Source organism: Ursus maritimus, unplaced genomic scaffold (genome assembly GCF_017311325.1).
Source record: "Ursus maritimus isolate PB19 unplaced genomic scaffold, ASM1731132v1 scaffold_1, whole genome shotgun sequence".
Classification (NCBI taxonomy): domain Eukaryota; kingdom Metazoa; phylum Chordata; class Mammalia; order Carnivora; family Ursidae; genus Ursus; species Ursus maritimus.
This window is the reverse complement of record NW_024423343.1, coordinates 31,965,571-31,990,243: the sequence shown is the minus strand read 5'-3', so window position 1 is coordinate 31,990,243 and position 24,673 is coordinate 31,965,571. Positions and strand designations below refer to the sequence as shown.

At 36.4% G+C, this 24,673-nt stretch overlaps 1 protein-coding gene across 8 annotated transcripts in view; it reads left to right on the top strand.

The window, feature by feature from the left end:
- Positions 1 to 24,673, top strand: part of CARF (calcium responsive transcription factor) — a 100,631-nt gene that overhangs the window by 54,223 nt on the left and 21,735 nt on the right. For all 8 annotated transcript variants that reach the window (XM_008687379.2, XM_040641859.1, XM_008687377.2 and 5 more), the window contains 2 exons: positions 8,066 to 8,204; positions 17,704 to 17,870. The gene's annotated coding sequence lies outside the window, so the exon portion shown is untranslated. The remainder of the gene's footprint in view (positions 1 to 8,065; positions 8,205 to 17,703; positions 17,871 to 24,673) is intronic.

Sequence of the window (24,673 nt, the reverse complement as noted above, 5' to 3'; positions counted from 1 at the left end):
TATGTGCCATCTGTATATCTTCTTTACTGGAGTGTATGTTTGAATCTTTACCTCATTTTTAAATGGAATTGTTTTATTATAGAGGCTTAGAAAGTATATTCTAGATACCAGTCCATTTTTTTTTTTTAAGATTTCATTTATTTATTTGACAGAGAGAGAAAGAGAGCACAGCAGTGGGAGCAGCGGGCAGAGGGAGAGGGAGAAGAACGCTTGCCTGAGCAGGATGCCCAATGCAGGACTCAATCCCAGGACCCTGGGATCATGACCTGAGCTGAAGGCAGATGCTTAATGGACTGAGCCACCCAGGCAGCCCCAAGTCCATTTTTTAGAAATGTTATCGACAAGTATTTTCACCTGATCTATAGCTTATCTTTTCACTTTCTTAACATAATCTTTCAAAGACCAGTTTGGTGTTTTTTTTTTTAAGATTTTATTTATTAGAGAGAGAGAGAGAGCACACAAGCAGGCAGAGGGAGAGGGAGAGGCAGAGGCAGGCTCCCTGGCTGAGCAGAGAGCCCGATGGGAGCCTGATGCGGGGCTCAGTCCCAGGACCCCTGGATCATGACCTGAGCCAAAGGCAGATGCTTAACTGACTGAGCCACCCAGGCACCCTTCAAGGAGCAGTTCTTAATTGTGATTAAGTACAGTATATCGTTTTTTTTTTCCTTTGTGGGTCATACTTTTGTGTAAGAGATCTAAGAGATCTTTGCCTAACCCAAGGTTAGATTTTCTCCAGGTTTTCTTCTCAGAAGTTTTATAACTTTGAGTTTACATTTAGGTGCATGATCTATCTTGAGTTAATTTTTATATACATAGTACATGACCCTTTTTTGCATATGAATACCCAATTGTTTCAGCACCATTTTATGAAAAGACTGTATTTTCTGTTGAATTAAATTTATACACTTGATGAAAAATTCATTAATCACATATATTTGGGTGACTTTCTGGACTCTGTTCTTTTTCATTGACATATTGTCTATCTCAGTGGTCTCAATCAGGGCAATTTTCCCCCTAGGGGGCATTGCACAAAGTCTGGAGACAGTTTTAGTAGTCGTAGCCAGGGAGATACTACTTGTTTCTGATAGAAGCCAGATCTTCTGCTCAATATCATACAATGCGTAGGACGTCCCCACAACAAAGAATTATCTGGCTCAAAATGTCTGTAGTACCAAGATTGAGAGACTCTGGTCCATATTGATGCCAGTACCACATTGTCTTGATGACTATAGCTTTATCATAAGTCTTGAAGTCAGGTAATACAGTCTTTGAACCTTATTCTTTCTTTTTTTTGGCTACTCTAAGTTCTTTGTTTTTCCATGTGAATTTTAGAATCACGTTGTCAATTTCTTTTTTTAACAATGCCTAATGGGATTTTGACTGGGATTATGTAGACATATAGATCAATTTGGGGATAATTGAAATCTTAATAATTGATTTTTTTTTTCCTCTGCAATGTCTTAAGAGTTTTCAGTGTATAGGTCTCACATGTCTTTTGTCAGATTTATCACTAAGAACTTCTAAATGACATTGTTTTTTAATTTCAATTTTTTGCATTAATATGGAAACACAATTGATTTGTTATATGGTTCTTATACTTTGCAACCTTATTACACTCACTTATTCTCATAGCTTTTTGATAAATTCTGTTAGATTTTCTACATAGACAATTATGCTGTGTTACATCTTCTTTTCCAATCTGGATGCCTTGTATTTCTTTTTCACAACTGTTACACTGACTAGAACCTAAAGTATAGTTTAGGTTAGAGTGGATGTCCTTGCCTTTTTTCTGATCTTAGGGGAAAAGCATGTAGTCTTTCACTATTATGAGGTTAACCATAATTTTTGCAGATGACCTTTATCAATTGAGCCAGAGTCGTCCTGTTCTTAGCGTGCTGAGAATTTTTGTTAGGAATAGCTATTTGATTTTGTCAGATGCTTTTTCTGCAAGTATTGAGATGATCATTTGGTTTTTCTTTTTTTAATCTCACAATATGATAAAAGATTTTGAATTTCAAAGAGTAAAACAGCCCTGCATCCTTGCATTCCTAGAATAAATCATACTTGTTCATCAGGATGCATTATGCTGTTTTATATATTGTTGGGTTTCAGTTGCATTTAATGTTACTATTGATAAGGTTGTGTTTGAGTCTTCCCTTCCATCTTGTTATTTGTTCCATCTGTACTTTGTTCCCCTTTCTTTTTCTGCCTTTTGGTGCAATTGCCCTCTTTTTATGATTCAACTTTACCTCCTTTATTGACTTATTAGCTGTAACTCTTGTTATTTTAATGATTGCTTTAATGTTTATACCGTGTTATCCCAGTCTACCTTGTCTACCTTCAAATACTATTCCATCATTTCACAAAAAGTGTAAGAATATTACAATAATATACTTATCTTTTTCCCCTTCTTTGTGCTATTGTGGTCATACATTGTATTTCTATATATCTTACAACCTCACAGTACATTGTTACTATTTACACTTTAATCAGTTATCTTGTATATATTATTTTTAAATATTTTCCTGCTTTTTTGCATTCCTGGTAACTTTTGATTGGATGTCAGATATAACTTTTACCTTGTTGGGTGCTGGATATTTTTGTATTCCTGTAAATATTCTTGAGTTTTGTTCTAGGACACAGTTTACTTTCTTGGAAACAGTTTGTTCCTTTAATGTCTTGCTTTCAAGCTTTTTTAGTTAGGTAGGACCAGAGCAGCATTTAATCTAGTGTTAATTTTGTCTCACTGTTGAAGCAAATCCCTTCTGAGTACTCTACCCTGCTTTTGAATTAATGAGGTTTTTTTACTCTCGCTGGTGGGAATAGGCACTCTTCTGGACCCTGCGAGCCTCAGAGGGTTATTATCCCCCTAGTCTCAAGTAATTTCTTTATACTTATGCACTGATCATTAAATACTCTGTTGAATGTTAGAGAGTGACCTTCTGCAGATCTCTGGAGTTTTCTGTGTAGTTATCTCTTCTCCAGTACTTATCCTACATCTCTATTTGCGTTGGCCTTCCTCAATTCCGAGTTTCATCTCCTCCACTCTGAGAGGCTCTGCCTGGTTTTCCACTCCATGTGCCATAACCTGGAAACTCTTCAAACAGCAATCTGGGATGATATAGGCCTCATCTCATTTGTTTTCCATCTCTCAGGGATCACTGTCCTCTCTTGCATGATGTACAACATTTTGAGAATCACTGTTTCATATATTTTGTCCAGTTTTATAGTTTTTTCAGACAGGAGGGTAAATCTGGTCACTTGTACTCTATCTTATTTATTTATTTATTTATTTATTTATTTATTTATTTATTTGACAGAGAGACAGCCAGTGAGAGAGGGAACACAGCAGGGGGAGTGGGAGAGGAAGAAGCAGGCTCCCAGCAGAGGAGCCTGATGTGGGACTCGATCCCGGAATGCCGGGATCACGCCCTGAGCCGAAGGCAGACGCTTAACGACTGCGCTACCCAGGCGCCCCACTTGTACTCTATCTTGACTAGATATGGAATTTCTCCAGACAGTGTTGATATCATGTCACATTTGGGTTTCTGCAAGCAGTCGAACTGGGAGATGACATAGAGGTTGTAAGGAAAGCATAAGGATATATTATGAGATGGAGTAAGGTACAACAAATCTGAGTGAGACAAGTAGGTATATTATGGTGGGATTTGGAGTATAGGATTGGTCCAAAGTAATTCTCCAGAACAGCCTAACTGTATAGGGACCACCTTTGATGGTATAGTTTCCAATCTCCATTGCCATGGTTCTATCAATCATAATGACTCAGCCTTCTGTGTACCTGACAGAGTTAGGCCATGCAGGATACCAAAATGAATGTTTTAAAAGTTTGCCTTAAAGGAACTTAGTGTCTATTACAGGTGATACATAACTTTATACAAGATAGAAAATGGTAAATTTGATAATAGGAATATGGATAAAATCATATAAGAATTAAGAAGAAGACGACATTACTTACAAGAAAGAGAACTGACAGTAAGCACCAGGGATTGTACTTGGTGCTCTGTATTTGGTTAAAGCAATTGGCATTTTGCAAAAAGTAAGTTGCTGCTTATTATTATAGCTAGGACTGGTAGTTAAGAGCATGTGCTCTGAAGTTGGACAGTTAGATTTGAATCCCACTTCTCCTTAATTAGCTGCATAACTTTGGACAAATTACTTAAACTTCCAGTTCTTCATATTTTTTTTCTTCTGAAGAAATAGTAGTAGCTACATAAGTGAATTATTGTGAGGATTTAATGAGGTAACCCATGTTGCAATCTTAGAATCTGTAACATACCAATCAATATATGTATGTTTTTATAATTAATATTAACAAAATTTTAAATCCTTAAAGGTAAGCATGATCCTTATTTATTATTATTTTTTTAAGTAAGCTCTACATCCAGTGTGGAGCCCAATATGGGGCTTGAATTCATGACCCTGAGATTAAGACCTGAGCTGAAATCAAGATTTGGACACTCAACCCACTGAGCAACCCAGGCGCCCCATCCTTATTTTCAAGATGATATGTCTATTAGGGAACATCTTTGGCTGCATGCAACAGAGTCATGATTATGGTGGCTTAACCAAATAAAGAGGTCTTATTTTTTTATGAAACCAAGTCTGAAGGCAGTCTCACCAGGGCTGGTTCCATGTGTCCACCAGGAACCCAGTCTCCCTTAATCTTTTCATATAACCATGTCTAACATGTGGTTATCATCTATGTACTTATTGCTTTTTTGTCCATGATGGTTGCTCCACTTCCAGCATTGATCAGAGTTTAGGCAGGAAGAATGGAGTGAGCAAAAGGCCTGTGCTGGGAGAGTGAGCCAAAGGTCTTTTTTAGGAGACCCATCAGCAACTTCCACTTTTATCTGATTGGTTAGAAGTGTTATATGACCACTCTACTTATAAGGGCTGCTAGGAAATGTAGTTCTTTTCAAATCTGGACACCACCCTGAGAGAAATTATATTTTAGTAAGACAAAATTCATTGACTATCATTTAGGCCACTAATGGTGTCTCCCACAAATGGGAGAACTGAAATTCAGAAATTGAAGTGCTTGAGGTTGTTAAACAACTATTAAGTGATAAAGTTAATATTGGTAGCAATGTCTGGCAAATACCATTCCATATTCCTTTTGCCACACAGTCCACAAAACAAGTGATCTTTTCATCATAGGATATTTGAGTTGGATCTTTCATGACAGAACATAGACATGAGATTAAAATGAAGATGTATAGAATTCAAGGAGTAAGTAGAAGGAATTATATGGCTCATTTGGGGATACAAATATAAAGTTCATTTGGATGAGAACTTTAAGATTCAATGAAGGAAGGAAGCTGGGGAAAAGACTGGTAAGATGAGAGAAAGCTTAAATGGTAGAAATTCTAGAAGGCCAGACTAAGAATTTTATATTTTGCTTAGTATGTGTTACATTTAAAGTCTTATTGAAATGATCTGTTAAAGGAGCCCATTGAGTCAAAAAGCTTTTCTAGGGGCACCTGCATGGCTCAGTCGATTGGGCATCTGCCTTCGGCTCAGGTCATGATCCCAGGGTCCTGGGATGGAGCCCCGCATCCAGCTCTCTGCTCAGTGGGGAGCCTGTTTCTCCCTCTCCCTCTGCCTGCTGGTCCCCCTGCTTATGTGCTCTCTCTCTCTTACTCTCTGTCAAATAAATAAATAAAATCTTAAAAAAAAAAAGGTTTTCTAAAATCCAGATGAAACTTTAAATTTCACAGATTTCTGAAGGTAGGTATAATGACCAAATGGAAGTGATAGAGTAATTTTTTGAATACCATAATAAAATTGTATAATAAATTTCTGGACTTGACTATTGTATCTATAATTGCTTTAGAGAAACTGTTGGGTTTTTACATTTATATTCTACAAAGACACTCTAAAATCTTAAAGATGGACATTCATTCATTCAACAAAACACATATTTCCTGCCCTTTTGGACCTTACAATCCAGTACAGAGAGATAGATAATAAATAATAAACATAGTAAATAAGTATATGTAAACATACATATGTTTACCTGTAAGTATATGTACTTAAATGTATTATTGTATGTATACTATATACTTATACATTAGGTTAACAAGTGATATAGCATAAAAATGGAGCAGAGAAGAGGGACATATGGAATTAGTATGGTAAGAGTTAAAATTTTTAAATAAGGCAGCCAGAATGGGCCTCATTGAGAAGGTACATGCAAGCAAATTCTTAAAGACAATAAGACAGTCATGCAGATACCATGCAAAGCAGGGCAAATAAGAGGGAACTAAAGGATTGGGCAGTAGGCACTATGCCTGAAGGTCAGCAACAAGGCTAATGTGAGTGAGCAAGGGAGAGAGCACTGGGAAATGAGGACAGAGAGATAATAGTGAGTCCAATCCTGTAGGGTCTTGTAATCCATCCTTTTACTCTGAGCAGAAATGGGAAGCTGTTGCCAAGTTTTGAGCAGAAGAATGAAAACATAATATGACTTACCCTTTAAAAGGATCATTTTGGGGATGCCTGGGTGGCTCAGTCGGTTGAGCAACCAACTCTTGACTTCGGCTCAGGTCGTAATCTCAGAGTCATGAGATCAAGCCCTGCAGGGGACTCTGTACTCAGAGTCGAGTCTGCTCAAGATTTTCTCTCTCCCTCTGCCTGTGTTCCTCCCCTCACTCTTTCTCTTTCTCTCATAAATAAATAAATAAATAAATAAATAAATAAATAATTTTGGCCATTATGTTAAGAACAAACTTTATGGTTTATCTGTCTCTCCCTACTAGATTAAAACTGCAGGGGCAGGGATCTTTGTCTTTTTTGTTGTTGCTGTTCATTGATATATGACAGTGGCAGATGCTTAGAAAATATTTTTGAATGGATGACCATCCAGATTTTAGATTTTAGAGTGTCCTTATAAAAAATAAATGGAAAACAACTTAGAGAAGGGAAATTTGTTGAGGAAATTGCTAAAGAAATATTTTTGAGCAGGAGAAAGGGGCCTAAGTCAAGCCTAAGTAAAGGGCTTGACTTTAGATAGGACCATGGATACCTTATCTATGGATAGATGACAAGGCAGACTACATGGGTAAAGATGCTGGTAGGTGGGTACAAGTGAGAGTGTGGAAATTCTCTTGATTGCTTCAATTTTCTCAGTGAAATAAGCAGCAAGGCCTTCAGGTAACTGTGAAGATGGGTGTGTGCGGAAGCATGTTGAGGAGAAAAGCTAGTATGAAAGTAATTAGGCAAGGGAAATATAATATTAATGGGCCTACTTGATTAAGTGTTCATTTAAGGTTCATGTTCATAAATTGGAAATCAGATTAGTCAGCATGTTTGTGTGTTTTTGTCCAATCATGATCAGCAGTGGCTGAGTATTTATTGAGAATCAGACACTGTTACCTGTTGGCTGTATGAAAGATTAATAAAACCTAATCCTAGCCCTATAGGGACTCACAGTATAGTGGCAGGCAGTTTTTTGTTTGTTTGTTTTTTTAAGATTCATTTATTTTAGAGAGCACATGTGCAGGGGGAGGGGTAAAGGGAGAGGGAGAGAATCTCAAGCAGACTCCCTGCTGAGCTGGGAGCCCTACATGGGACTGGATCTCACTACCCTGAGATCATGACCTGAGCGGAAATTAAGAGCCGGTCGCTTAACCAATTGAGCCACCTAGGCACCCCATGACAGACAGTTTTTTAATCAACTAGTTATAAAATGGTGTGATAAGTACTTTCAATTCAAACAAAGGAAAAAACATTATAAATCAAAGAAGTTCCAGGCTAGCTAGCAGTTCAGGTTATGGATGGAATAATACATTAGTCTAAGAAGGCAAAAGATTGTGAAAGAATCACTTCCAAACTCTCACCTCCCAGTGTCCAATCAAAAACGTATTATGTATAAACTTTGTGTAATTCCAATCAGATCCTCCGCCTTGCAACTCATCTTAAAATAGATCCCAGAACTCATAAATATTGCACCTCTGACTTCCCCTGTGAGATACTAAGACTATCCAGTTAGTATTCTCCCTTACTGCAGTAAGCAAAAACTTCAGTTTTGCTTTATCAACAGGTTATTTTGGAGGTATTTTAAAGAAGCCAGCAGTTGACGGTCTTGGAGATCTTATCAAAATCTGGTCACCTTGGAAACAGCATGTTTTCTGAGGCCTTTTGAGCCTCCTGCACAGGGTCTCTCCAATGACAGTGGTGAGGTAAGTTCATGTTGGGTTTGAGCTCTGATTTCTAATTTTTTCATCAAATACTCCAAATGCTAAGTTTAGTTTGTTTTGTTTAGCTTGAGAATGGTATCTAGGAATAAACTCTTTTTAAAGAGTTGATTGATCAGGTTTGAAAAACTTATATTTGGTAGAAATCTGCATTATTACTGTCAATACTACTGTTTGTCCTTATCATTTCTTCATTGTGCATCTATAAGAGGAAGTTCATAGGGATGAAGACGGGCGTAAACTTATAGGTTCAGAAGGTTTCTCTTCAGACTGCCATCCTTTGGAAAAACTGTCTCAAGTCATCTATGAATGTTTAGGAGAATTTTGCCCACTCTTGCTTTGTTTTGTCCGTGAAAGTCTGTTTCTCTTTAAGAGGGGGTCCCCAAGATTCAAGGTTCACATTTGGCTAAAAGTTGTCAGGCTCATAGGTTTATCTTTAGTTTGGTTCTGTAGCCATTCTGGACTGGACTCCCACATCTTAAATGTGTTTATGCTAGAATCAAAATGGGTCTTGTTTGCTTTCTAAATGATAGAAGAATTATTTGGAATTACAATTGGTTTTGGGGAGGGGACTTCTGATATAAACAAAATTGTTCATTTGGGGAGGTACTTTGAAGTGAAAAGAAAGCAATATCCCAAACATACAGTTATCTACATTTTAAGGCAAGAGGAAAATTCCAAAATAAATTGAAGGGATTATGAAATTGCCTCCTTAAAAGATTCTTTGGCAAAGGCAAGAGAAAAATGTGAAAAATTTAGAACTGTCTTTTCTAAATCCTTTCAAATCACTATTTGAATATGATGTCCTTTCTTCTTCTGTTCCACTTCCTCATATTTTTCTATTTCCCTCTGTTCTGTCTCTCCTTCTGACTTTTCTCCTTTCCTTCAAAATACCCCATAAAGAGATAGTTTTATTACTCTAAAAGAGAAAGATCACTTTAATATAAGAAATAAACCTCTCCTTTTTATACTTAAAGTATTAACAATTACTGGCATTTTTTGTCATATAAATCAAATTGTCAGGGGGCCTGAATTAATGTTTAAACCAGCTGTAATGACTGACTCCCCCTCCCTCTCCCTCATCCTCTTTTGTGTGCATGTATGTTATGCATCTACACTTCCCTACATTTAAACTTTCCCCTCTCTTTAATTCAGGAGACATAATTAGTCTTTTACAATGATAATTTTGTATTTGACTTTAACTGGCTCCCTCTCATTTTTAATTTCTATTCCTCTTCTTTTCCCTCCCTAGGGAAACATTAAAGATTAATTGATGAAAACAATTATTCTGTCATTATATACTCAAGCTAGGAACATCTAATGAAGAATTCTAAAATAGAAAAATCATTAGGCTGTGTTGTGTTTCTTTTTCTTCAAAATTGCTTTTAAGAGATATTTCTGGTTAAAACTACAAGAAAAGGGGCACCTGGGTGGCTCTGTCAGTTGAACGTCAACTCTTAATTTTGGCTCAGGTCATGATCTTAGGGTCAGGAGATAGAGCTCCATGTTGGGCTCCATGTTCAGCTCAGAGTCTGCTTGTCCCCCTTCCTTTGCTCCTTCCCATGCTCCCTCATGCTCCGTGTTCAGCTCAGAGTCTGCTTGTCCCCCTTCCTTTGCTCCTTCCCATGCTCCCTCATGCTCCGTGCTCTCATCTCTTGCTTAAATAAATAAATAAATAAATAAATAAATAAATAAATAAATAAAATCTTTAAAAAAAACTGCAAGAAAAGAAGAAAAAACCTTGATTCCAAGATGAAGGGCTTTGAACCAGGATTTAAAGAGTTTTTATAATTTCATTTATGAATGCTAAGTTTATATATCATGCAGAAAATGTTCATAAAATATTCCTGATAGAGGAATCATTGGACAAATTCAAGTGAGTTCATCATACTGGCTTAAAGGATCAAAAAACAATTATCTTCCTGACTTTAATGTCAGCACTATATGCTAGTTTATACAAGAAGATTGAACATCTCATAATTTAAGCTTTATATATTTCTTGCATTGGTTTTATGAGACAAATTATTATCATTATTTTTACAAATTATGCTTACAAAAATTTGGAGTCATGATTAACTAGATAAAATTGTAATGATAGGCATCTTCTGAAAGTTTATCATCTTACTTCTATAATATCAAAATTCTTAAGAACTTTATATTTGGAGCCAATGGGTTGCTCAGTCGGTTAAGCGTCTGCCTTCAGCTCAGGTCATGATCCCAGGATCCTGGAATTGAGCCCCATATTGGGGCTCCCTGCTCAGTGGGGAGTCTGCCCCTCCCCCCTGCTTGTGTGCTCCCTCTCTTTCTCTCTCTCAAATAAATAAAATCTTTTTAAAAAAAATTTATATTTAATTAAAATGGTTATTTCTAGTTCCTTAGCTAATTTAAAGACCTTAGACAAAGGTTAAACTGAGTTAATTAATACATAATCTTTGAATATTCGGACAAAATCTAAAGAAAAAAATGAGTAACATTGGTCACTAGTTTTATTTTACTGCTGTTCTTATATATTTAAAAATAGATATAGATTGGGGCTCCTGGCTGGCTTAGTTGGTAGAGCATGTAACTCTTGATCTCAGTGTGTGAGTTTAAGCCCCACGTTGGGCCTAGAGCTTACTTAAAATACAATACAATACAATACAATAAAAATAGATACAGATTTACAGGAAGTGAAAATGCTTTTGGATTTCTTTTTTTTTTTTAAGTAGGCTCCATACCCAGTGTGGAGCTCAGTGCGGGGCTTGAATTCATGACTTTGAGATCAAGACCTGAGCTGAGATCAAGAGCTGGACACTTAACCAACTGAGCCACCCAGGCATCTTAATGCTTCAGCATTAACTCAGAGGCAACATCCTGAGAGGATGGGTGCCATCCTTGAAGACGTAATATATGCCTTCCTTCAGAGAACTCTGTATGTTGCTGTGTTCCTGACAGGAAGAATACATGGGTCCAGTCACCAAGGGACAGAAGCAGGGGTAGCCCTGATGATGCACTGGGAGATTTTATGCTTCCCATCCTTTTAATTCTGGGCTCTGTAGGGTTGGAGGTTCTGGTCCCCAAAGAGAGCATACTCTTGCCAGGGGGAACACAAAGTTTTTATTCAACTATAAGATAAGGCTGCTGTCAGTGCACTTTGACGTGCCTGTATCCAGGCACCAAGAGGGAAGAAGAGGCATCAGCCAGGGGTGATCAGCCCAGATCAGCAGGAGGACGTGGAGCAGGGGGACTGCAGGTGGAACCCAGATGATTCATTTGGGCACCTTTTGTGTTTCCATGCCCCATTGTAACTGTGAATGGATGCGTGCAGCAGTGTCAGGATAAGAATATGATTGCTCGGGCTCCTCAGGAATGAAGATTTGAGTCATACTGATGTGAGAAACAAAGGCAAAAGAAAATTTGAATTTCCTTACTACTTAACAGCCCATCGACAAGTCCTTGAAACAGGCGGAGTGACATTCCTCTAGGAACTCAGCTGCCTCCATGTTAATACTTTGCTAAGGGCAAAAGGCAATGTTAGCCTGACCCTCAGGATCCTGTAAGTCTCCTTTAACATATAAAAATTCCTTTGGAAGCTTCCTTTATCTCTACACCCCAAGATATATGTTGGCAGTCAGATATACATCTGAACAGTCTCATGACTAAGGTTTTATTGGACAGTAATAGATGACCTTTTCCTAACAACAGCTAGCCCCATCAAGGCCCTGGAAACCTTGTTTCCAAAATTTCTTAGATACTTAAACTATCCCTAACCCCCTCCCAACTTGAAAATATATAATCGCCACTCCTCATGACCCCAGTGCAGCTCTTTCTGCCCACAGGTCCTGTCCCTGTGCTTTAATAAAACCACCTTTTTGACCAAAGACATCCAAAGAATTCTTTCTTGGCCGTCGGCCCCGAACCCCAGCATCGTTTCTACATCAATACCACCAGTAAGCCTCCAAGACCTGATCGGGTAACAGCTGAGGGTGATTATAGTTATTAGAATAACTACTGGAAGTGGGAGAGCATGAATACCAGTTGGAACTCCAAATATAAACTAGAGTGTCAGAGGTTCCTTCTGAGTTTTTCCTCAGGAAGATGGACCCAGAAGAACCACGGAACACCCACACTCTGACCTGTGGGAAGAGAGAAATCTGTTCAGCACAAGAGGTAGGCCATGGCAGCTATGAAAATGAGCCGCTCAGAGCTCCTGCTGCAGGTGGAGTAATTGACAGATGGTCCCAGGTGCTATGTTCTGGATCTACCATGGTGCTTGAGCAGAAGCTGTGCTTCCCACAGGCTGCTCCCAGACAACGGCTGAGACAGCAGAAGTACAAAGATGGTCCCATTCCTGTGAGAAGGAGGCCTCTTTGACTTGAGATTTCCCCATCAGCCTTGCAGACTTACTCAATACTAATGAGACCCTTCCATTGAAGAACTGAAGTTAGATCACCCCCCCCCCCAAACCTCATAAATATCTCACCTTTGCCCTTCCTCCTCAGACACTGCTAAGATCTGTCAAGGTAGTATTCTCCTTACTGCAATAAGCAAAAAACTTAGTTTTGTTTTATCAACAGGTTATTGTAGTGGTATTTTTATAGAGATAGCACTCAACAGATGAAAAGGAACCATCATTCAAAAAGCAGAGGGAAGAGCCTCACAGGTAGGAGGCACAGTAAATGCAAAGGCCTTGAGGTGGAAAAAAGGTATTAAAGGACAGAAAGGCCAGTGTGGTTTTAGCTTAGAAGCAATAGAGAAGGTGGTATGAGATAAGGTCAGAAAAGTACAGAGGCCTTGGAGTCCATGGTAATGGTAGTATCAGTTTCATTCTGAGTAAAACAAAACCCATTAGAGGATTTTTATTTTAGGAGTGATATACCTGGGTTTCTGTGTTGTAGAAGAATGTGTTATAGAGGGACATGAATGGAAATGGGGCCAGCAATTAGGTTATTGGAACGGCACAGGTGAGAGCTTAGGTGATTTGGAATCTAAAGTGATAGTGAGAGGCAAAGAGAAATGGACAAATTCAGGATATATTTTGCAGATAGAATCATCAGGACTTGCTGACTGGTTGGCTGTTGGGAGGACATGTGGGAATGTATGTGAAGGAAGGGAAAGTATAAAGAATGACTCCAGCCAAGGTTTTAGCCTTGAGCAACTGTGTGAATGGTAGGGAATTTTACTGAGTTGAGGAAAACTGAGGGGAGGAGTAGATTCAGAAGAGAAAAGCAAGAGCTCTTTTTTGAACCTGGTTAGTTTTGACTTCCAAATGGAAATGTTAAGTAGACACTTAGAGTTGTAAATCTAGAGGTCAGGATTGGAGATAAACATTTTTGTGATCTATCAACATATGGATGGTAATGAGAAACTAGAGAACAGAGAGATCACCTGAGGGAAAAAATGCAGGTGAAGAAGAGAAGAATGCCTGGGATCTAGCCCTGAGGCCCTCCATCATTCAGGTTAGCTAGAGCAGGAAATAATACATCTAAGAAGATAAAGGGAACACCAAGAATGTTTATAACTGGTAAATTGAGTCCACTTTGGAACCTGTGAGGAAATATTGGGGCAGGGAGTATCTCAGATTAGATTTGTTGCTAATTAAAGCAATCTCTTCAGTCCCTTAGTTAACAAATACATATTTAATGTATACAGTGTATTGTAACAGAGGTGTCCAAGAGACATTACAATAACAGGTGGTAAGTCCAGTCTGAATGGCCCTTAATAAACCATGTTTATCTATAATGCTCCCCTACAAGTGAGGCATATCAGATTTTTACACTTGATTATAAAAATATTTCAGAAAACTTTCTTTTGCTTTCTAGTCTTTCTTTCTTTCTTTTTCTAAAGATTTTATTTATTTATGAGAGAGAGAGTACACAAGGCAGGGAGGGGCAGAGGGAGAGGGAGAAGCGGGCTCCCCTCTGTCCCCAAGATCATGACCATGTCCGGAGGGCAAACACTCAACCAACTGAGCCACCCAAGTGCCCATTTTCTAGTCTTTTTTAAACCAACTACTTTGAACTCTCAATTTTTATCTTTTTTAGACATTATTCAATTTTTAATAAGCATTAAACTTTTTTACTTATTTTGCTTTTACCTAAAATTTGGTTAGGTGGCAGTAATAAATTATGCCTTTAAAAAGATGAGTAGAATTATATAAATATATTAACTATCTTAAGAAGACCCTTCCTCTCTTTTCACGTTTGATTAGCATTTGAAAATACATTGTGATGCTTTGATATTCTTCAAGAAGAATTTAACCAAAGGATATAGGAAAGAACAAAACAACATCTAGCTTGTGGTAGCTATAAAACAATTTGTGGCTTTCAGAGTAACAGACTTCTGTATCAGTTGCATAATAGTGATTATTTATTCATCGAGTCTTTTTATTTCCATGGAAACACTGAGATCATTTTAATTTTTAATTACACTAGAGTTTACAGTTCCATAGATTTTACCTCTGTAGTAGCAAGTACAGAAGCTAGAGCTTTACCCATTTCCACTTTAAAAAATATAAAGGAGGAAGAGTGGGTTTTAAATGATCATGAATTTCATTTAGTTACAACCTTTAGCTGTATAATTTCTCCTAAACCTGCCCTGAAATTTTATGTCCAATTAATTCTTCAATTTTTGTGTATACCCTTTGGCTGAAAGTATTTTCACAGGAAATAACTGCAGTGTGAAATTCAGCAATGGGTGCTGTTATGTAGTTGGTGAGATATCTAAAGTTGTTGTGAAGTAGTAGAAACAGAGGACTAGATCTGCCACTTACTTAGTTGAATTATCTTAGGTGAATCACTTCATTTCTCTGGCCCTTGATTTCTTCCTCTGCAACCTGAGGACTGAAGTTGAATGATAGAATTCAGTGGTCCTCTGAAATAGCTTGGCCGTGTGGTGCCCAGGACTTGTGGCAACTATCCACATGGGCCTTACAAATATGTTGATAATATGACAGGAGTATTTGTCAACAGGGACTGGATGCAGAACAGTAATAAAAAGCTATTAAATGGAACAACTTGTTCACTAAGTGGGTCTGGTGAAGATTTTATAGGTAGGAAATCTTTTTTTTTTTTTTTAACCCCCTTTCCGTATCATTAAATTTTCTGGTATATAAGTTTTACAGGTTTGGTTCCTATTTGATCAAGGTAATTTTCAGAGTGCAAACGTTGTTGTAGTCGTTCTATTTTATTGCTAGTTGTTGTTAATCTCTTACTGTGCCTAATCTATAAGTTAAAATTTATCATAGGTATGTATAGGAAAAAACAGCATGTATAGGGTTTAGTATTATCCATGGTTTCAGGCCTCCATTGAGGGTCTCAGAACATTTCTCCCATGGATAAGAGAGGACTACTGTAATTGGTCTTCTATAAACATAATTTGGATCATATGCAGTTATAACTCCTGCTTTTTAAAAACATGAACATTACATTGTATTGAAGGTTTTTTCAAAATTATTTTTAATTGGTGCATAATATTGCATAACATGTTCTTCAAATCTATTTTATTCATCCCCAGATTGTTGAACATTTAAATATTTTCAATATTATTAATGCCAAATGGTTTTTGTATAAAAGTCGTTTTTTGCATCTCTGACTGCCATGTTTTTGGTTTGGGTTCCCACATATAAAATAACTGTTTAAAACATAAGCAGGGGCACCTGGGTGGCTCAGTCGTTAAGCATCTGCCTTTGGCTCAGGGCATGATCCCAGGTTCTAGGATCGAGCCCCGCATCGGGCTCCCTGCTCCTTTGGGAGCCTGCTTCTTCCTCTCCCACTCCTTCTGCTTGTGTTCCCTCTCTCACTGGCTGTGTCTCTGTCAAATAAATAAATAAAATCTTTAAAAACAAATAAATAAAAGCATAAGCATTTTTACTCTTTGTAATATTATCAAATTTTTTTCCATAAGTGTTATATTGTTTGTCTATCTCAAAGTAATTTTTGATTGTGCATTTAATCACATCCTCATGAGAATTAAATATGGTAATTTAAAGACTTTCTAATTTTAAATACCTTACTTTTGTTGAAATTAACCTTTTTTATTAGTGAGCTGTTTTTCATATATATTTTTTATGTGAAATATAATATTTTCACTAGCCCATTTTTACATTGCAATTCAGTTAAAAAATCAGTTTCTGTTGGCCTTGAATTTTTTAAAAATGCTAAAAAACATTTCTTTTTTTATTTTTCATTTTTAAATATATTTTTTTAGATCTTTGAATCATCTGATTTATTAAAGTCAATGAAAAACATTTAGGGAAAAGCAGAAGAGAGATGGGGAAAGCTGACTCCCTTAGGATGAGGTGTAAATCAGTGAAGGAACTGCCCAATGTGAATCCTGTGTTATGTTATGCTCATAAATCCTATCTTTCTCTCTTTAGTCTTTTGTTTATTTTTTAAAAACATGTTTATGCGATCATTGTTTTTCTTTTATTACTTGAGTAGATCTCTGGTTGTAAAAGATTCAAATATGGAAATACATGTAGGAAATTACTTCCTCCCTGACACACTTCCTTATAGATAACCATTATCAATAGCATTTTAGAATACAGTATTCCCATACTTACTCTATTAATATGTACATATCTCCATATTCTTTCAATATGTATATATATATACATGGATATATATATATATACATATATATGTATAAATGTAAATGGATCATATAATACCTACTATTCAGAATCTTAGTTTCTTTACCTAACAGTATATCTTCAAGAGCTTTCTTTTTCTCCCCACAATATAAGAAGCATCCTTTCCCTCATTATACATAGGACACATGATCATAATAAAAAATTTGATTAAGATATGAAAGATGTTTTCAAAATAATAAAAATCACCTGAAATCAGTCCAGAGATAACCACCATTAATATTTTGGCAACCATTCTTTCATGCATCTCTTAATATATCTTATGTAATTAATGTTTATTCTGATACCAGCTGGTATACTGCAATTCAATTCTGGCACTAATCACCCAAAGTTAGCACAGACCACGCAAAATTTAAAGGCATGGTCTCCAACAAGACTGCCCCTACTTCAGACACCAGTCAAAAGTGGGGTCCCCAGGCCACCTGCCTGTCCAGCTGCCTACAAATCTGGGACAATCCCATGACCTTTGAAGGTTTGATAATTTGCTGGAATGACTCAGAACTATACTTAACAATTACAGTTTATTAGAAGGTTACAAGACAGAAACAGCCTAATAAGAGACATTTAAGGCGAGGTCTGGAAGAGTCCTGAATGCAGAGGTTCCCTTACCTTTTCCTCATGGAATCAGGGCACTTCGCCCTCCTATCATATCAATGTGCTCACCAACCAGGAAGGACCACTGAGCTTCATGACTGGAGCTTTTATTGGAGTTAATTACATAGATAAAATTGATTAAATCATTGGTCTGTGATGGAACTCATTCTCCAGCCCCCTCCTTTTCCCAGGGTCAGGAGATTGGGTTGATACCATGTGACGCAAAGCCCCAACCTTCTAATCGCATGGTTGGTCTTTCAGGCCTGACCAGCTATCCTGAACTATCCTGAAGTTATCTAGGGCCCACCATGAGTAACATCATTTGCATGAATTCAGATGTGATCCAAAGGGCTCATGAATAATAGAGACATTCCTTTTACTTGGAAAATTCTAGAAACTTAGTTCACTCCCAGGAACCAAAGACAAAGGTGAGTTAAATTCTTTATTATACAGAAGTGTCATAGTTTGTTTTTTATTGTACCTGTGTATTTTTGTCTCTGATTTCTTACTGTGTCTATATGTTAGTTCTACCTCATTTTTTCCCCAAGGCATGTGGAATAATAACATATTTTATATATTAAATGTATTAACTCTGTCCATAAATAGTTCCTTTTCCCTTTTCCTAGTTTGCCCTTTAATTTGGTAATTAAAATGCTTAGTCCTATGCTTAGTCCTTCTCCTTTAGACAGCAAATAAATATTTACCTAAAATTTCTTACAGCTTTTAAGTCTTTTTTCCCCATATATTGAACTTATTTTGGTATAGAGTACAAGTAAAGTTTAAATGGAGTTTTTTTTTTAAGTAACCAATTGTCCCAACACAGTGAAATGAATTTTCATTTTTCAGATTCATCCTTGCAAGGAATGGGTGAGTTGTAAGGAATTAGGGGTTTGATATGTTATAAGGAAGGTATTATTATCCCCGTTTTTTAGATGAAGACACTGAGATTCAAAGTGTTTAAATAATTTCCCCCAGTTTATCTGGAAAAGGCAGAAAATTAAATAATTTCCCCCAGTTTATCTGAATCTAAAGCCTAAAAAACACATTTTTTAAATAGATTTTTTTGAAAAGGGCATTTAATAAATAGCCAACATTGGAATCACACGTAAGTACCAAATGACTTAGTGGGTACCTAAGATTATAAAATAATTTGTTCTGATATGAAGATTGAAAATTAAACAGAACATAGGTGAAATTCTAGTCATGACAGTGGAAAATTACATTAAGTATAAATCTGGATCCCCAAACAAAATAAATTTCATCATGTTGATCAATTTAAATTAATACTCTACTTGCTACTGAATCATACAGAAATGACCAAAAATGTTCACTAAATTTTGGGGGTATGTTTATAATGGTTCAACTGGAAAGTTTTGTGATGCACATGTTAAGAAAATTCATGTTAAGAAGTCCAAAGGGGAATATTAAAGAGATAGCAATCTGCCTGAGCAGCTCAAATAGAGAGACTCCTGCATTATAGAGGACTATTCAAAGACACATGCTATACATTAAGACAGAAAGTGATTAAATCCCAAATTGGAGGTCACAAGAGATGTTGATTCGTGATCAAGTGACTTCACAAAAGCAATTCCTTGTACTGTATTTAAGGGTGAACAGCACAGATTCATTTGTTTAATGATGGTAATGATGGGTAATGAGTTTTAGGAGGGCCAGATAGTTGGTAAAAACAGTTTAGTGGGAAAGTATTCCTTCTTTTTTTCTCTTCTTAAGTCTGTGTTAGGGCACACTGGGAAACATTTATACTTAAAAACTAGAATGGTAAACTGAAAAGAAGGAGGAAAATAATTCAGATTGCTGCAGATGAATAAAATAGTTAAAATTTCATAGATACAAAGCAAGTGGAGAGGATGCCATTTTGTGAAATATTGCATCAGCATTCACTATATTTATGTAGTAATACATATACTTTTTTTTTTTTTTAAGTAGCCTCTGTGCCCACAGTTGGACTTAAACTTGTGACCCTGAGATCAAGAGTCACATGCTCTATGGACTGAGCCAGCCAGGCACCCCATAATATATTTACTATTAAATATATTACTGCATACATTATGAAAATTGACTACTGCATATATTATAAAAATCTACTCTAGACTCTGACTTCCTATATTAATTTTCCCTTTAGATACTATTGTATTGGGTTAATGCTTTATAGTAATAATAATATTAATGTGAAATGTATAGTTTGTAGAAAAACCCATAATATATACAATATCTCATGTGCTGTTTATATTTCCCTCATGAGATAGGGTTTGTTATTCACTTTATTTCTAAGTATTTTCGCATTGCTTAACTTCACAAAATTTCTGTGATAGAACCAAGTGTAAGTAATCATTTCTTATTTTATTGCTGCGGACACTAAATAATAGGGAATAAGTGGCATATTTATTACATGTGAAGTCATTTGGAGCTGAAATTATTTAGACATAATCATTTGGAAGTAGTCTTCTTATACTTAGCTGAGTAATTTTAAAATTTGAGATTAGATAAGCCACAACTATTAAATCTTAGAATTTTTAAATTTCCTACTTTCTCTAGCTTTGCAATAATTCTGCTTACAATGCAGGACTGAAAGCATTAATTTATAGAGAAAATGAGCAGAAGTTAACTAAGTCACTTGTCACGAAACAGGAATTATATTAATTTATGAAGAATTGTGTAGACCTTGTATGTAGATATAAAATTAAATGCACAGCGAATGATAATATAGTCATTTGTTCTTTCAGTAATGTATATCAGCTTACAATGCAAGCCCTAATGTTTCAAAGGTCATTTAAAAGGAGAAATATTGGGGCACCTGGTGGCTCAGTCGGTTAAGCGTCTGACTCTTGGTTTTGCTCAGGTAATGATCTCAGGGTTCATGCTCCGAGTCTGCTAGAGATTCTCTCCCTCTGCCCCTCCCTCCTCTTCTGCCCCCCCATCCCCACCTTCTCCTTGCATTCTCCCCCTCCCTCTCTCTCTAAAACAAATAAAATCATTAAAAAAAAACTCCTTTATAAAGAGAAATAAAAGGAAAAATAGTATAATGATTTGCTACCTAGCATCATGCACTTTCTTTTTCACTTGTCTGCCCTATTCTTCTCCATGTTACACAGCATTCAGACTATCAGTAATGGTGGAATATAAAGCCATTGTTTATTTTGTTGGAGTAGGCATTTAATTAGGTTCTAGCAGGAAGCCTAGAGGCCACCAAAGAAGTCATGGCCAGCTGTCTGGAAACTCAGAGCCTGTCCTAGCAGCACTTCACAAGAATCCAGATCAGATGAGACAAATCCAAGATGGCAGGGGCCATGACAGGAAACCCCTGACCAACTAAGGAGGAAAAGGGCTCCAAACTCTGCTTCTAAGAAATCCTTGCCCTGAGTAATGGATATGCCACCCCCTCGTTAACAACTGTCACTAAAATGGAAACCCAAACCTGAGTCACAGCTCCCATGCTTATTCTTTCTTTTTCATTCTCACTCTCACTGTCTTTATTTTAATTCTAGTAGAGTTAACATATAGGGTTATATTATTTTCAGGTGTACAATGCAGTGATTGAACAATTCTATACATAACTCAGTGCTCATCATGATAAGTGTACTCTTTAATCCTCGTCACCTATTTCACCCATCCCCCCGCCTTCCTCTCCTCTGGTAACCACCATTTTCTTCTCTATATTTAACAGTCTGTTTCTTGGTTTGTCTCTCTTTCTCTTTTTTTCCCCTTTGATTTGTTTCTTAAATTTCACATATGAGTGAAATCATACAGTATTTGTCTTTCTCAGACTGACTTATTTTGCTTCACATTATACTCTCTAGCTCCATCCATGTTGTTGCAAATGGCAAGATTTCATTCTTTTTAATGACTAACATTCCATTATATATCCAAATCTATATCTATCTATATCTATCTATCTATCTATCTATCTATCTATCTATCTATCTATCGCATCTGTTGATGGACATCTGGGCTCTTTCCATATTTTGGCTATTGTAGACATTGCTGCTATAAACATTGGGGTGCTTGTATCCCTTCAAATCAGCATTTTTTTTTATCCTTTGGGTAAATACCTAGTAGTGTGATTGCTGGATTGTACAATAGTTCTGTTTTTAACTGAGGAATTTCCATAGTGTTCCCCAGAGTGGCTGCACCAGTTTGCATTCTCACCAGCAGTGCAAGAAGGTTTCCCTTTCTCTGCATCCTTGCCAACACCTGTTGTTACTTGTACTATTGAATTTAGCCCTTCTGACAGGTGTGAAGTGATATCTCATTGTAGTTTTGATTTGCATTTTCCTGATGATGATTGATGTTGAGCATCTCTACATGTGTCTTTTGGCCTTTTGTATGTCTTCTTTGAAGACATGTCTGTTCTTGTCTTCTACCCATTTTTAATTGGGTTATTTTTTTTTTTAGTTGTTTAGTTGTATAAGTTCTTTATATATTTTGGACACTAACCCTTTATTGGATATATTATTTGCTAATATCTTCTCCTATTCTATAGGTTTCCTTTTCATTTTGTTGACTGTTTCCTTTGCTGTGCAAAAAGAAGCTCTTTATTTTAATGTAATCCTAACAGTTTTGTTTTGTTTGCTTTTGTTTCCCTTGTCTCAGGAGACGTATGTAGAAAGATGTTGCTATGGTTGATGTCAGAGAAATTCTAGGATTTTTATGGTTTCAGGTCTCATATTTAGGTCTTTAATCCATTTTGAGTTTATTTTTGTCTATGATATAAGAAAGTGGTCCTGTTTCTTTCTTTTGCTTATAGCTGCCCAGTTTTCCCAACACCACTTGTTGAAGAGATTGTCCTTTCCCCATTGGATATCCTTTCCTACTTTGTCAAATATTCATTGACCATATAATTATGGGTTTATTTCTGGGTTTTGTATTCTGTTCCATTGATCTATGTGTCTACTTGTGTGAAAGTACCATGCTGTTTTGATTACTATAGCTTTGTAATGTAACTTGAAATCCGGAATTGTGATGCTTTGAGCTTTGGTTTTCTTTTTCAGAATTGCTTTGGCTATTCAAGGTCTTTTGTGGTTCCATACAAATTTTAGGATTGTTCATCCTAGTTCTGTGAAAAATGCTGTTGGTATTTTGATAGGAATGCTTTAAATCTGTAGATTGCCTTGGGTAGTAATAACATTTTAACAATATTTGTGCTTCCAGTCTGTGAGCATGAATTGTCTTTCCATTTCTTTGTGTTATCTTCAATTTCTTTCATCAGTGTTTTATAGTTTTCGGAGTACAGGTCTTTCACCTCTGTTTAGGTTTATTCCTAGGTATCTTATTATTTTTGGTGCAATTGTAAATGGGATTGTTTTCTTAATTTCTCTTTCTGCTGCTTCATTATTGGTGTATAGAAACGCAACAGATTTCTGTACACTGATTTTGTATCTTGCAATTTTACTGAATTCATTTATCAGTTCTAGTAGTTCTTTTGGTGGAGTGTTTGGAGTTTTCTATATATAGTATCATGTCATCTGCAATAGTGAATGTTTTACTTCTTCCTTAATAATTTGGATGCCTTTTATTTCTTTCTGTTGTCTGATGGCTGTGGCTAGGATTTCCAGTACTATTTTGAATAAAATGGTGAGAATGGACTTCTTCATCTTGTTCCTAACCATAGGGGAAAGTTCTCAGTTTTTCCCCATTGAGTTTGATGTTAGGTGTGGGTTTTTCATATAAGGCCTTTATTATGTTGAGGTATATTCCTTCTAAACCTACTTTGTTGAGGGTTTTTATCATGAATGGATGTTATACTTTGTCAAATGCTTTTTCTGCATCTATTGAAGTGATTACATGGTTTTTATCCTTTTTCTTATTGATGTACTGTCTCTCACTGATTTGTTTGGGAACATTCAACCATTGTTGCATCCCAGGAATAAATCCCACATGATCATGATGAATGATTATTTTAATGTTTTGTTGGATTTGGTTTGCAGTATTTTGTTGAGGATTTTTATATCTATGTTCACCGAAGATACTGCCCTGTAGTTCTCTTTTTTTTTTTTTTTTGTGGTGTCTTTATCTGGTTTTGGTGTCAGGGTGATATTGTACTCAGAGAATGAGTTTGGAAGTTTTCTTTCCTCTTGTATTTTTTGCAATAGTTTGAGAAGAAGGGATATTAACTCTTCCTTTAATGTTTGGTAGAATTTGCTTGTGAAGCCATCTGGTCCTGGATTTTTGTTTTGGGTGAGTGTTTTTGATTACTGATTCAATTCCATTGCTGGTAATCAGTGTGTTCAAATTTTCTATTTCTTCCTCATTCAGTTTTGGGAAGTTATATGTTTCTAGAAATTTATCCATTTCTTGTAGGTTGTCCAGTTTGTTGGCATATGATTTTTCATAATATTTCCTCATAATTATTTATATTTCCTTGGTGTCGGTTGTTATTTCTCCTTTCATTTGTGATTTTGTTCTTTCTCTCTCTCTCTCTCCCCTCTCTCAAGCTCTTCTGCTCTCACATCTCAAGAGTGTACTTTCACTTTAATAAACTTTCCTGCTTGTGTTGCTCCTTTGCTGTCCTGTGTCTGTCCTTGAATTCTTTCTTGTGCTGAGAATAAGAAGCTTTAGCAACATCTTTGGGATGGGCTGGGATGAGACCCCTGGGCCTGGGGGTCTCCCAAGTTCACCTGGCAGCAATTTAACTTATATTTACTTTACCTGGTTCCAAAATAAGATAATAGATAACATTTATTGAGTGCCAGATGCTTTATATTTATCAGTTAATCCTCACACCGTGGCCTGGGTATTATTATCCCAGTTTTATGGAAGAAAAATAAACAGATTAAGTACCTTGCCCAAGATTATACATAGCTAGGAAGCCAAGAATCAAAGCTCTAAACGCAAGACTTTTTTACTCCAAAGTCTGTGTTATAATCAGATTTAACTCTAAATTAAACAATTTGTGAGCTATCAAAATTTACCATATGTAAGAGTATACTTCCTGTAAACCTAGAGTCTGTAAATTAAAAGATAAGGGACTGTAGGATGTGCATTAATATATTAATGGGGGAACTGATATTTTTTCCAAAGTAGTATTAACACTTTAATTTTATTGGCAACCCACCTTGATCTTTGAAATCTCTTACCATAATATATTTAGTTAAAAAGATATTATAAAGATTTAATAAATAGAGGGACAATCTTTAAGTTTTCTTTCTTTTTCTTTAATGTAAGTTCACACCCAACATGGGGCTCAAATTCACAACCCCAAAATCAAGAGTTG